General features: G+C 37.9%; 1 protein-coding gene and 4 pseudogenes across 1 annotated transcript in view; 4 read left to right on the top strand and 1 right to left on the bottom strand.

The window, feature by feature from the left end:
- LOC142852251 (ubiquitin carboxyl-terminal hydrolase CYLD-like) overlaps nucleotides 1-14,965 on the bottom strand; it is an 81,969-nt gene that overhangs the window by 49,590 nt on the left and 17,414 nt on the right. The gene's annotated exons all lie outside the window — the stretch shown is intronic.
- On the top strand, nucleotides 2-3,754 carry LOC142852694 (small ribosomal subunit protein eS7-like; annotated as a pseudogene).
- On the top strand, nucleotides 3,788-5,205 carry LOC142852693 (small ribosomal subunit protein eS7-like; annotated as a pseudogene).
- Nucleotides 5,241-8,113, top strand: LOC142852692 (small ribosomal subunit protein eS7-like; annotated as a pseudogene).
- On the top strand, nucleotides 8,976-11,896 carry LOC142852691 (small ribosomal subunit protein eS7-like; annotated as a pseudogene).

Raw genomic sequence — 14,965 nt, 5'->3', positions numbered from 1 at the left:
AATGGCGGACAATGTAGTCCACGACCCATATGACCAGTGGTACTTTCCTCCTTTCAGGAGAAGGCCAGCATCAGCTCAAGCAACAAGACTAGGAAGCCTGATGACAAGAAGACATGACTTCGAGTCTAGCATCTCTCATGCACTGCTTGAGCTGGAGATGAACTCAGATCTCAAGGCACAGCTTGGAAACTTAGTATCACCCACCACAGCCAAGGAAGCTGGTGATGGTCAGAAAGCAATCCTTATTTTAGCACCAGTTTCTCAGCAGAAATCTTTCCAGAAAATCCAAGTCTGGCTGGTTCATGAATTAGAGAAAAAGTTTAGTGGCAACCATGCAGTCTTCACTGCTCAAAGAAGATTCTGCCCAAGCCAACTCAGAAAAGCTGTACAAAAAAATAAGCAAAAGCACCCAACAGCTGCACCCTGGCAGCTGTACATGACACCATCCTCGGGGACTTGTTCTTCCCAAGTGAAACTGTGGATACTCCGTGTGAATGCATGGCAGTCAGCTCCTAAAGGTTCATTTAGACAAAGCTCAGTAGAACAAGCAGAACACAGGTCGAAACTTTTTTCTGGTGTGTATTAGAAGCTCCTTCCGTCCCTCTCTCTCTCCCCCTCTAGGGTTTTTTGCTGGAACTTGCTCTGTCAACAAGGCTGGCCTCAAACACAGAGATCCACCTGCCTTTGCCTCCTGAGAGCTGGGATTGAAGGCATGTAACACCGCCAGCTGTTCTCTCTCTTATCCAAATAAAAAGCTCCCTCCACCGCTCATAGGCTGGCCATTTCGGTGGTTTCTTTACTACATCCTCACTTAAAATCATGTACATAAAATTTTAGTTTACATAAAGTGTAGGAACAAATTATATGTATACATATATATACATATATATATATATACACACACAATAACATATAGCTTATTTAACATCTTGGAGAATCATATTATCATGTAAACTATCAAGAATGGCCTCCATACTTGTAACCTTCGGTTCATTATGACTAGATGAAGCGTTGTCACCAACACCTCTTGACATAAAGGCAAGTTCCGGAGGCATCCTTTCCGGTGTCATGCTCTCTGAAATAGTAAACATACTTTTTAACTATATATGGAAGAAACATAGTTTAGCATAAAAAACAAAGAGATCCTTTCCAACAAAAAAAGCACAATCTTTATAGTCTTACAGATTCTCTTTAAAGACTCCACAGTACTGAAAGGTAATTCCTCAGGTGAAAAAAATCAACACTGTACTTAAAAATATAATTTCTGTAAGAAAATATAATCATCAGTTATCAAAATGCTTTAATTTTTGAAAAGTTAGTCAGATGCAGTCGATTTTATTTGAAGTTTTAAAAAGCTTTAAAAAAAACCTTATTCATAATTTTTGTTCCATTTTCCAGATCAGCATGCCCAGCATAACCCTACACATTACAGCGTTTTACACTCAAGCATTTATGGAGTGCGCCAAGATAAACATGGACAATCTGTTTACTGTAAAAACCGGAGCCTTTACATGCCCACGTGCCTGGACAACCTCTAACCAATGTGCTGCACTAAACTGACTTGATAAAACTTTCTCAGCCACCCAAGTATGCTGGATCAGTGTATTTCACAGAACACAGCTTGATAAAAACCTGGGTAGGAGACAAATCAGAGTTAGGAATGCACTCACTACTAAGTATGTTTCCACCTTTCAACATAACATGCATTAAGAATAACAAATATGTATACAAACAAATGCAAACAGGAAAAGCAGAGAATTACACACAAATCAATAATGCAAGTTCTAGGACAGCAAGGACTTTTTATACAGAGAAACTCTGTCTCGGGAAAAAAAAACAAAGCAAAACAAAACCCAGACTACTAACATATTTCAAATGTATCCTCAACCCTAATAACAGTGTAGATCAAACGATGTTTAATATTTTAGTTCAGCAATATTGTCATATGAGCTATGATCTATTCACTGTTTCCAAACTTAACAAATATTGATGAAAAAGTCATTTCCCCTTACACATTAAACAGAGGGTACCATTATAAAGAGGACTAAAATTATAGATTACCTTCATCAATATACCATGAATTTTTGGATTTGGATGGTTGTTTTGAGTCAACAGATGACGCACGTAAGGTATGAAATAATCCAGAACTGCTTATACTTCCAGGGTCTGAGGTAGATCCTATGGAACAAGAAAAGTTCCTTTTTAAAAAGCCAATATGTTATAAAAAGAACTTTTATAAATAAATTAACATGCGTATGGTATAACAACTGCTCACACAACTAATATACATATACATAATATTGTATTGGCTTTGGCTTTAAAAGTTTGGTAATTAGTCAACACAGAAGAGAGTAGGAGTTATAAAATTAATATAAAAGTTAGCCGTTTATATTAAAGCTCTAAGAAACCATTCTGGTGGTCAGTGGTGACACGAGCCTTTAATCCCAGCACTTAGTAGAAGCAGGCACATCTGAGTTTGAGGCCATCCTGGTCTATTGAGCAAGTTCCAGGACACTACAGACTATCTAAAGAAATCTGGACAAAAAAAATCATTCCATGTAGTCTATTTTTCAATGTCACCTCTACTTTGATGACATTACTGGCTCACGAATTTCACCTCTATCATTCATACCATATAACAGTGGTTTTCCACCTTCCTAATTCTGCCACCCTTTAATACAATACCTCAAACTGTGGCAAACCCCAACCAGAAAATTATTTTCATTGTTACTTTATAACTGCAATTTTACCACCTTTATGAATTGTAATATAAATATCTTTCTTTTCCAATGGTCTTAAACGACCCCAATAAAAGGGTCATTCAAACCCCAAAGGGGTCACGATCCACAGGATGAAACCCCGTTGCAGTCAACAAAAGAACATCCAGCAGTGTTATAGAGCCTAGACATACACAAAGTTCTTTCACCAAGGGCTGTGAAGTGCATTCTATGATGGTCACATGATGTGGGATTCCCCTCCGCATGCTGTGAATACCATTGGTTAATAAAGAAATTGGTTTGGCCTGATAGAGTTGAACAGAGCTAGGTGGGGAAAACTGAATGCTGGGAGGAAGAAGGGCAGAGTCATTGAGATGCCATATAGCCCCACAGGAGATGCCAGAACTTTACCTGGTAAGCCACAGCCTCGTGGCAATACACAGATTAATGGAGATGGGTTAATTTAAGATGAGTTAGCCAGAAATATGCTTAAGCTATTGGCCAAACAGTATTGCAAATAATAGGGTTTCTGTGTGATTATTTTGGGGCTGAGCAGCTGGGAACAAGCAAGAGGTCTCATAAAAAAAGTCACACACAAAAACAAACTGCCGAATGATGCACTTCTCAGAACTCATCCCAGTAATAAGTGGCTCATCATTATAATTTCCCTTCATAAACTTCAAATGTGATCATACAAGCTGATGAACAATTTAAGTTAAAAAACATTCAGGTTTTGGGTGCATATATGGCTCAGGAGTAGAGTCTTATATTAGTTTGTGTAAGATGCCAGACTTGATGCAAGCACCAAAAAATAAAAAATAAAAATAAAAAAGTAATCTCAGTGTCTGGAACAATACCTGAGTAAAAAAGTACTTACCTAGCTTATAAGGTTCTGTTGACTTTGATCCCAAAATTACAAAAGAAATAATTTATTTTTTTTACATTTACAATATAAACATCTTAGAATTTTATTAACACAATTTTTTGCACTTTGTAGTTTAGGAGGATGGACCTCCGAGGCTCTGTGCCCTCGTTAGGGATGTGGTGGAATATTCGGCCTGTGCCTGTCAATGGCGGACAATGTAGTCCACGACCCATATGACCAGTGGTACTTTCCTCCTTTCAGGAGAAGGCCAGCATCAGCTCAAGCAACAAGACTAGGAAGCCTGATGACAAGAAGACATGACTTCGAGTCTAGCATCTCTCATGCACTGCTTGAGCTGGAGATGAACTCAGATCTCAAGGCACAGCTTGGAAACTTAGTATCACCCACCACAGCCAAGGAAGCTGGTGATGGTCAGAAAGCAATCCTTATTTTAGCACCAGTTTCTCAGCAGAAATCTTTCCAGAAAATCCAAGTCTGGCTGGTTCATGAATTAGAGAAAAAGTTTAGTGGCAACCATGCAGTCTTCACTGCTCAAAGAAAATTCTGCCCAAGCCAACTCAGAAAAGCTGTACAAAAAAATAAGCAAAAGCACCCAACAGCTGCACCCTGGCAGCTGTACATGACACCATCCTCGGGGACTTGTTCTTCCCAAGTGAAACTGTGCATACTCCGTGTGAATGCATGGCAGTCAGCTCCTAAAGGTTCATTTAGACAAAGCTCAGTAGAACAAGCAGAACACAGGTCGAAACTTTTTTCTGGTGTGTATTAGAAGCTCCTTCCGTCCCTCTCTCTCTCCCCCTCTAGGGTTTTTTGCTGGAACTTGCTCTGTCAACAAGGCTGGCCTCAAACACAGAGATCCACCTGCCTTTGCCTCCTGAGAGCTGGGATTGAAGGCATGTAACACCGCCAGCTGTTCTCTCTCTTATCCAAATAAAAAGCTCCCTCCACCGCTCATAGGCTGGCCATTTCGGTGGTTTCTTTACTACATCCTCACTTAAAATCATGTACATAAAATTTTAGTTTACATAAAGTGTAGGAACAAATTATATGTATACATATATATATACATATATATATATACACACACACAATAACATATAGCTTATTTAACATCTTGGAGAATCATATTATCATGTAAACTATCAAGAATGGCCTCCATACTTGTAACCTTCGGTTCATTATGACTAGATGAAGCGTTGTCACCAACACCTCTTGACATAAAGGCAAGTTCCGGAGGCATCCTTTCCGGTGTCATGCTCTCTGAAATAGTAAACATACTTTTTAACTATATATGGAAGAAACATAGTTTAGCATAAAAAACAAAGAGATCCTTTCCAACAAAAAAAGCACAATCTTTATAGTCTTACAGATTCTCTTTAAAGACTCCACAGTACTGAAAGGTAATTCCTCAGGTGAAAAAAATCAACACTGTACTTAAAAATATAATTTCTGTAAGAAAATATAATCATCAGTTATCAAAATGCTTTAATTTTTGAAAAGTTAGTCAGATGCAGTCGATTTTATTTGAAGTTTTAAAAAGCTTTAAAAAAAACCTTATTCATAATTTTTGTTCCATTTTCCAGATCAGCATGCCCAGCATAACCCTACACATTACAGCGTTTTACACTCAAGCGTTTATGGAGTGCGCCAAGATAAACATGGACAATCTGTTTACTGTAAAAACCGGAGCCTTTACATGCCCACGTGCCTGGACAACCTCTAACCAATGTGCTGCACTAAACTGACTTGATAAAACTTTCTCAGCCACCCAAGTATGCTGGATCAGTGTATTTCACAGAACACAGCTTGATAAAAACCTGGGTAGGAGACAAATCAGAGTTAGGAATGCACTCACTACTAAGTATGTTTCCACCTTTAAACATAACATGCATTAAGAATAACAAATATGTATACAAACAAATGCAAACAGGAAAAGCAGAGAATTACACACAAATCAATAATGCAAGTTCTAGGACAGCAAGGACTTTTTATACAGAGAAACTCTGTCTCGGGAAAAAAAAACAAAGCAAAACAAAACCCAGACTACTAACATATTTCAAATGTATCCTCAACCCTAATAACAGTGTAGATCAAACTATGTTTAATATTTTAGTTCAGCAATATTGTCATATGAGCTATGATCTATTCACTGTTTCCAAACTTAACAAATATTGATGAAAAAGTCATTTCCCCTTACACATTAAACAGAGGGTACCATTATAAAGAGGACTAAAATTATAGATTACCTTCATCAATATACCATGAATTTTTGGATTTGGATGGTTGTTTTGAGTCAACAGATGACGCACGTAAGGTATGAAATAATCCAGAACTGCTTATACTTCCAGGGTCTGAGGTAGATCCTATGGAACAAGAAAAGTTCCTTTTTAAAAAGCCAATATGTTATAAAAAGAACTTTTATAAATAAATTAACATGCGTATGGTATAACAACTGCTCACACAACTAATATACATATACATAATATTGTATTGGCTTTGGCTTTAAAAGTTTGGTAATTAGTCAACACAGAAGAGAGTAGGAGTTATAAAATTAATATAAAAGTTAGCCGTTTATATTAAAGCTCTAAGAAACCATTCTGGTGGTCAGTGGTGACAAGAGCCTTTAATCCCAGGACTTAGTAGAGGCAGGCACATCTGAGTTTGAGGCCATCCTGGTCTATTGAGCAAGTTCCAGGACACTACAGACTATCTAAAGAAATCTGGACAAAAAAAATCATTCCATGTAGTCTATTTTTCAATGTCACCTCTACTTTGATGACATTACTGGCTCACGAATTTCACCTCTATCATTCATACCATATAACAGTGGTTTTCCACCTTCCTAATTCTGCCACCCTTTAATACAATACCTCAAACTGTGGCAAACCCCAACCAGAAAATTATTTTCATTGTTACTTTATAACTGCAATTTTACCACCTTTATGAATTGTAATATAAATATCTTTCTTTTCCAATGGTCTTAAACGACCCCAATAAAAGGGTCATTCAAACCCCAAAGGGGTCACGATCCACAGGATGAAACCCCGTTGCAGTCAACAAAAGAACATCCAGCAGTGTTATAGAGCCTAGACATACACAAAGTTCTTTCACCAAGGGCTGTGAAGTGCATTCTATGATGGTCACATGATGTGGGATTCCCCTCCGCATGCTGTGAATACCATTGGTTAATAAAGAAATTGGTTTGGCCTGATAGAGTTGAACAGAGCTAGGTGGGGAAAACTGAATGCTGGGAGGAAGAAGGGCAGAGTCATTGAGATGCCATATAGCCCCACAGGAGATGCCAGAACTTTACCTGGTAAGCCACAGCCTCGTGGCAATACACAGATTAATGGAGATGGGTTAATTTAAGATGAGTTAGCCAGAAATATGCTTAAGCTATTGGCCAAACAGTATTGCAAATAATAGGGTTTCTGTGTGATTATTTTGGGGCTGAGCAGCTGGGAACAAGCAAGAGGTCTCATAAAAAAAGTCACACACAAAAACAAACTGCCGAATGATGCACTTCTCAGAACTCATCCCAGTAATAAGTGGCTCATCATTATAATTTCCCTTCATAAACTTCAAATGTGATCATACAAGCTGATGAACAATTTAAGTTAAAAAACATTCAGGTTTTGGATGCATATATGGCTCAGGAGTAGAGTCTTATATTAGTTTGTGTAAGATGCCAGACTTGATGCAAGCACCAAAAAAGAAATAAAAATAAAAAAGTAATCTCAGTGTCTGGAACAATACCTGAGTAAAAAAGTACTTACCTAGCTTATAAGGTTCTGTTGACTTTGATCCCAAAATTACAAAAGAAATAATTTATTTTTTTTACATTTACAATATAAACATCTTAGAATTTTATTAACACAATTTTTTGCACTTTGTAGTTTAGGAGGATGGACCTCCGAGGCTCTGTGCCCTCGTTAGGGATGTGGTGGAATATTCGGCCTGTGCCTGTCAATGGCGGACAATGTAGTCCACGACCCATATGACCAGTGGTACTTTCCTCCTTTCAGGAGAAGGCCAGCATCAGCTCAAGCAACAAGACTAGGAAGCCTGATGACAAGAAGACATGACTTCGAGTCTAGCATCTCTCATGCACTGCTTGAGCTGGAGATGAACTCAGATCTCAAGGCACAGCTTGGAAACTTAGTATCACCCACCACAGCCAAGGAAGCTGGTGATGGTCAGAAAGCAATCCTTATTTTAGCACCAGTTTCTCAGCAGAAATCTTTCCAGAAAATCCAAGTCTGGCTGGTTCATGAATTAGAGAAAAAGTTTAGTGGCAACCATGCAGTCTTCACTGCTCAAAGAAAATTCTGCCCAAACCAACTCAGAAAAGCTGTACAAAAAAATAAGCAAAAGCACCCAACAGCTGCACCCTGGCAGCTGTACATGACACCATCCTCGGGGACTTGTTCTTCCCAAGTGAAACTGTGGATACTCCGTGTGAATGCATGGCAGTCAGCTCCTAAAGGTTCATTTAGACAAAGCTCAGTAGAACAAGCAGAACACAGGTCGAAACTTTTTTCTGGTGTGTATTAGAAGCTCCTTCCGTCCCTCTCTCTCTCCCCCTCTAGGGTTTTTTGCTGGAACTTGCTCTGTCAACAAGGCTGGCCTCAAACACAGAGATCCACCTGCCTTTGCCTCCTGAGAGCTGGGATTGAAGGCATGTAACACCGCCAGCTGTTCTCTCTCTTATCCAAATAAAAAGCTCCCTCCACCGCTCATAGGCTGGCCATTTCGGTGGTTTCTTTACTACATCCTCACTTAAAATCATGTACATAAAATTTTAGTTTACATAAAGTGTAGGAACAAATTATATGTATACATATATATACATATATATATATACACACACACAATAACATATAGCTTATTTAACATCTTGGAGAATCATATTATCATGTAAACTATCAAGAATGGCCTCCATACTTGTAACCTTCGGTTCATTATGACTAGATGAAGCGTTGTCACCAACACCTCTTGACATAAAGGCAAGTTCCGGAGGCATCCTTTCCGGTGTCATGCTCTCTGAAATAGTAAACATACTTTTTAACTATATATGGAAGAAACATAGTTTAGCATAAAAAACAAAGAGATCCTTTCCAACAAAAAAAGCACAATCTTTATAGTCTTACAGATTCTCTTTAAAGACTCCACAGTACTGAAAGGTAATTCCTCAGGTGAAAAAAATCAACACTGTACTTAAAAATATAATTTCTGTAAGAAAATATAATCATCAGTTATCAAAATGCTTTAATTTTTGAAAAGTTAGTCAGATGCAGTCGATTTTATTTGAAGTTTTAAAAAGCTTTAAAAAAAACCTTATTCATAATTTTTGTTCCATTTTCCAGATCAGCATGCCCAGCATAACCCTACACATTACAGCGTTTTACACTCAAGCGTTTATGGAGTGCGCCAAGATAAACATGGACAATCTGTTTACTGTAAAAACCGGAGCCTTTACATGCCCACGTGCCTGGACAACCTCTAACCAATGTGCTGCACTAAACTGACTTGATAAAACTTTCTCAGCCACCCAAGTATGCTGGATCAGTGTATTTCACAGAACACAGCTTGATAAAAACCTGGGTAGGAGACAAATCAGAGTTAGGAATGCACTCACTACTAAGTATGTTTCCACCTTTCAACATAACATGCATTAAGAATAACAAATATGTATACAAACAAATGCAAACAGGAAAAGCAGAGAATTACACACAAATCAATAATGCAAGTTCTAGGACAGCAAGGACTTTTTATACAGAGAAACTCTGTCTCGGGAAAAAAAAACAAAGCAAAACAAAACCCAGACTACTAACATATTTCAAATGTATCCTCAACCCTAATAACAGTGTAGATCAAACTATGTTTAATATTTTAGTTCAGCAATATTGTCATATGAGCTATGATCTATTCACTGTTTCCAAACTTAACAAATATTGATGAAAAAGTCATTTCCCCTTACACATTAAACAGAGGGTACCATTATAAAGAGGACTAAAATTATAGATTACCTTCATCAATATACCATGAATTTTTGGATTTGGATGGTTGTTTTGAGTCAACAGATGACGCACGTAAGGTATGAAATAATCCAGAACTGCTTATACTTCCAGGGTCTGAGGTAGATCCTATGGAACAAGAAAAGTTCCTTTTTAAAAAGCCAATATGTTATAAAAAGAACTTTTATAAATAAATTAACATGCGTATGGTATAACAACTGCTCACACAACTAATATACATATACATAATATTGTATTGGCTTTGGCTTTAAAAGTTTGGTAATTAGTCAACACAGAAGAGAGTAGGAGTTATAAAATTAATATAAAAGTTAGCCGTTTATATTAAAGCTCTAAGAAACCATTCTGGTGGTCAGTGGTGACACGAGCCTTTAATCCCAGCACTTAGTAGAGGCAGGCACATCTGAGTTTGAGGCCATCCTGGTCTATTGAGCAAGTTCCAGGACACTACAGACTATCTAAAGAAATCTGGACAAAAAAAATCATTCCATGTAGTCTATTTTTCAATGTCACCTCTACTTTGATGACATTACTGGCTCACGAATTTCACCTCTATCATTCATACCATATAACAGTGGTTTTCCACCTTCCTAATTCTGCCACCCTTTAATACAATACCTCAAACTGTGGCAAACCCCAACCAGAAAATTATTTTCATTGTTACTTTATAACTGCAATTTTACCACCTTTATGAATTGTAATATAAATATCTTTCTTTTCCAATGGTCTTAAACGACCCCAATAAAAGGGTCATTCAAACCCCAAAGGGGTCACGATCCACAGGATGAAACCCCGTTGCAGTCAACAAAAGAACATCCAGCAGTGTTATAGAGCCTAGACATACACAAAGTTCTTTCACCAAGGACTGTGAAGTGCATTCTATGATGGTCACATGATGTGGGATTCCCCTCCGCATGCTGTGAATACCATTGGTTAATAAAGAAATTGGTTTGGCCTGATAGAGTTGAACAGAGCTAGGTGGGGAAAACTGAATGCTGGGAGGAAGAAGGGCAGAGTCAGTGAGAAGCCATATAGCCCCACAGGAGATGCCAGAACTTTACCTGGTAAGCCACAGCCTCGTGGCAATACACAGATTAATGGAGATGGGTTAATTTAAGATGAGTTAGCCAGAAATATGCTTAAGCTATTGGCCAAACAGTATTGCAAATAATAGGGTTTCTGTGTGATTATTTTGGGGCTGAGCAGCTGGGAACAAGCAAGAGGTCTCATAAAAAAAGTCACACACAAAAACAAACTGCCGAATGATGCACTTCTCAGAACTCATCCCAGTAATAAGTGGCTCATCATTATAATTTCCCTTCATAAACTTCAAATGTGATCATACAAGCTGATGAACAATTTAAGTTAAAAAACATTCAGGTTTTGGGTGCATATATGGCTCAGGAGTAGAGTCTTATATTAGTTTGTGTAAGATGCCAGACTTGATGCAAGCACCAAAAAAGAAATAAAAATAAAAAAGTAATCTCAGTGTCTGGAACAATACCTGAGTAAAAAAGTACTTACCTAGCTTATAAGGTTCTGTTGACTTTGATCCCAAAATTACAAAAGAAATAATTTATTTTTTTTACATTTACAATATAAACATCTTAGAATTTTATTAACACAATTTTTTGCACTTTGTAGTTTAGGAGGATGGACCTCCGAGGCTCTGTGCCCTCGTTAGGGATGTGGTGGAATATTCGGCCTGTGCCTGTCAATGGCGGACAATGTAGTCCACGACCCATATGACCAGTGGTACTTTCCTCCTTTCAGGAGAAGGCCAGCATCAGCTCAAGCAACAAGACTAGGAAGCCTGATGACAAGAAGACATGACTTCGAGTCTAGCATCTCTCATGCACTGCTTGAGCTGGAGATGAACTCAGATCTCAAGGCACAGCTTGGAAACTTAGTATCACCCACCACAGCCAAGGAAGCTGGTGATGGTCAGAAAGCAATCCTTATTTTAGCACCAGTTTCTCAGCAGAAATCTTTCCAGAAAATCCAAGTCTGGCTGGTTCATGAATTAGAGAAAAAGTTTAGTGGCAACCATGCAGTCTTCACTGCTCAAAGAAGATTCTGCCCAAGCCAACTCAGAAAAGCTGTACAAAAAAATAAGCAAAAGCACCCAACAGCTGCACCCTGGCAGCTGTACATGACACCATCCTCGGGGACTTGTTCTTCCCAAGTGAAACTGTGGATACTCCGTGTGAATGCATGGCAGTCAGCTCCTAAAGGTTCATTTAGACAAAGCTCAGTAGAACAAGCAGAACACAGGTCGAAACTTTTTTCTGGTGTGTATTAGAAGCTCCTTCCGTCCCTCTCTCTCTCCCCCTCTAGGGTTTTTTGCTGGAACTTGCTCTGTCAACAAGGCTGGCCTCAAACACAGAGATCCACCTGCCTTTGCCTCCTGAGAGCTGGGATTGAAGGCATGTAACACCGCCAGCTGTTCTCTCTCTTATCCAAATAAAAAGCTCCCTCCACCGCTCATAGGCTGGCCATTTCGGTGGTTTCTTTACTACATCCTCACTTAAAATCATGTACATAAAATTTTAGTTTACATAAAGTGTAGGAACAAATTATATGTATACATATATATACATATATATATATATACACACACAATAACATATAGCTTATTTAACATCTTGGAGAATCATATTATCATGTAAACTATCAAGAATGGCCTCCATACTTGTAACCTTCGGTTCATTATGACTAGATGAAGCGTTGTCACCAACACCTCTTGACATAAAGGCAAGTTCCGGAGGCATCCTTTCCGGTGTCATGCTCTCTGAAATAGTAAACATACTTTTTAACTATATATGGAAGAAACATAGTTTAGCATAAAAAACAAAGAGATCCTTTCCAACAAAAAAAGCACAATCTTTATAGTCTTACAGATTCTCTTTAAAGACTCCACAGTACTGAAAGGTAATTCCTCAGGTGAAAAAAATCAACACTGTACTTAAAAATATAATTTCTGTAAGAAAATATAATCATCAGTTATCAAAATGCTTTAATTTTTGAAAAGTTAGTCAGATGCAGTCGATTTTATTTGAAGTTTTAAAAAGCTTTAAAAAAAACCTTATTCATAATTTTTGTTCCATTTTCCAGATCAGCATGCCCAGCATAACCCTACACATTACAGCGTTTTACACTCAAGCGTTTATGGAGTGCGCCAAGATAAACATGGACAATCTGTTTACTGTAAAAACCGGAGCCTTTACATGCCCACGTGCCTGGACAACCTCTAACCAATGTGCTGCACTAAACTGACTTGATAAAACTTTCTCAGCCACCCAAGTATGCTGGATCAGTGTATTTCACAGAACACAGCTTGATAAAAACCTGGGTAGGAGACAAATCAGAGTTAGGAATGCACTCACTACTAAGTATGTTTCCACCTTTCAACATAACATGCATTAAGAATAACAAATATGTATACAAACAAATGCAAACAGGAAAAGCAGAGAATTACACACAAATCAATAATGCAAGTTCTAGGACAGCAAGGACTTTTTATACAGAGAAACTCTGTCTCGGGAAAAAAAAACAAAGCAAAACAAAACCCAGACTACTAACATATTTCAAATGTATCCTCAACCCTAATAACAGTGTAGATCAAACTATGTTTAATATTTTAGTTCAGCAATATTGTCATATGAGCTATGATCTATTCACTGTTTCCAAACTTAACAAATATTGATGAAAAAGTCATTTCCCCTTACACATTAAACAGAGGGTACCATTATAAAGAGGACTAAAATTATAGATTACCTTCATCAATATACCATGAATTTTTGGATTTGGATGGTTGTTTTGAGTCAACAGATGACGCACGTAAGGTATGAAATAATCCAGAACTGCTTATACTTCCAGGGTCTGAGGTAGATCCTATGGAACAAGAAAAGTTCCTTTTTAAAAAGCCAATATGTTATAAAAAGAACTTTTATAAATAAATTAACATGCGTATGGTATAACAACTGCTCACACAACTAATATACATATACATAATATTGTATTGGCTTTGGCTTTAAAAGTTTGGTAATTAGTCAACACAGAAGAGAGTAGGAGTTATAAAATTAATATAAAAGTTAGCCGTTTATATTAAAGCTCTAAGAAACCATTCTGGTGGTCAGTGGTGACACGAGCCTTTAATCCCAGCACTTAGTAGAGGCAGGCACATCTGAGTTTGAGGCCATCCTGGTCTATTGAGCAAGTTCCAGGACACTACAGACTATCTAAAGAAATCTGGACAAAAAAAAAAATCATTCCATGTAGTCTATTTTTCAATGTCACCTCTACTTTGATGACATTACTGGCTCACGAGTTTCACCTCTATCATTCATACCATATAACAGTGGTTTTCCACCTTCCTAATTCTGCCACCCTTTAATACAATACCTCAAACTGTGGCAAACCCCAACCAGAAAATTATTTTCATTGTTACTTTATAACTGCAATTTTACCACCTTTATGAATTGTAATATAAATATCTTTCTTTTCCAATGGTCTTAAACGACCCCAATAAAAGGGTCATTCAAACCCCAAAGGGGTCACGATCCACAGGATGAAACCCCGTTGCAGTCAACAAAAGAACATCCAGCAGTGTTATAGAGCCTAGACATACACAAAGTTCTTTCACCAAGGACTGTGAAGTGCATTCTATGATGGTCACATGATGTGGGATTCCCCTCCGCATGCTGTGAATACCATTGGTTAATAAAGAAATTGGTTTGGCCTGATAGAGTTGAACAGAGCTAGGTGGGGAAAACTGAATGCTGGGAGGAAGAAGGGCAGAGTCAGTGAGAAGCCATATAGCCCCACAGGAGATGCCAGAACTTTACCTGGTAAGCCACAGCCTCGTGGCAATACACAGATTAATGGAGATGGGTTAATTTAAGATGAGTTAGCCAGAAATATGCTTAAGCTATTGGCCAAACCGTATTGCAAATAATAGGGTTTCTGTGTGATTATTTTGGGGCTGAGCAGCTGGGAACAAGCAAGAGGTCTCATAAAAAAAGTCACACACAAAAACAAACTGCCGAATGATGCACTTCTCAGAACTCATCCCAGTAATAAGTGGCTCATCATTATAATTTCCCTTCATAAACTTCAAATGTGATCATACAAGCTGATGAACAATTTAAGTTAAAAAACATTCAGGTTTTGGGTGCATATATGGCTCAGGAGTAGATTCTTATATTAGTTTGTGTAAGATGCCAGACTTGATGCAAGCACCAAAAAAGAAATAAAAATAAAAAAGTAATCTCAGTGTCTGGAACAATACCTGAGTAAAAAAGTACTTACCTAGCTTATAAGGTTCT

Source organism: Microtus pennsylvanicus, chromosome 6 (genome assembly GCF_037038515.1).
Source record: "Microtus pennsylvanicus isolate mMicPen1 chromosome 6, mMicPen1.hap1, whole genome shotgun sequence".
In the NCBI taxonomy this organism is placed as follows: domain Eukaryota; kingdom Metazoa; phylum Chordata; class Mammalia; order Rodentia; family Cricetidae; genus Microtus; species Microtus pennsylvanicus.
Note: the sequence above shows the minus strand (reverse complement) of the source record. Positions and strands in the feature narration are given on the sequence as shown.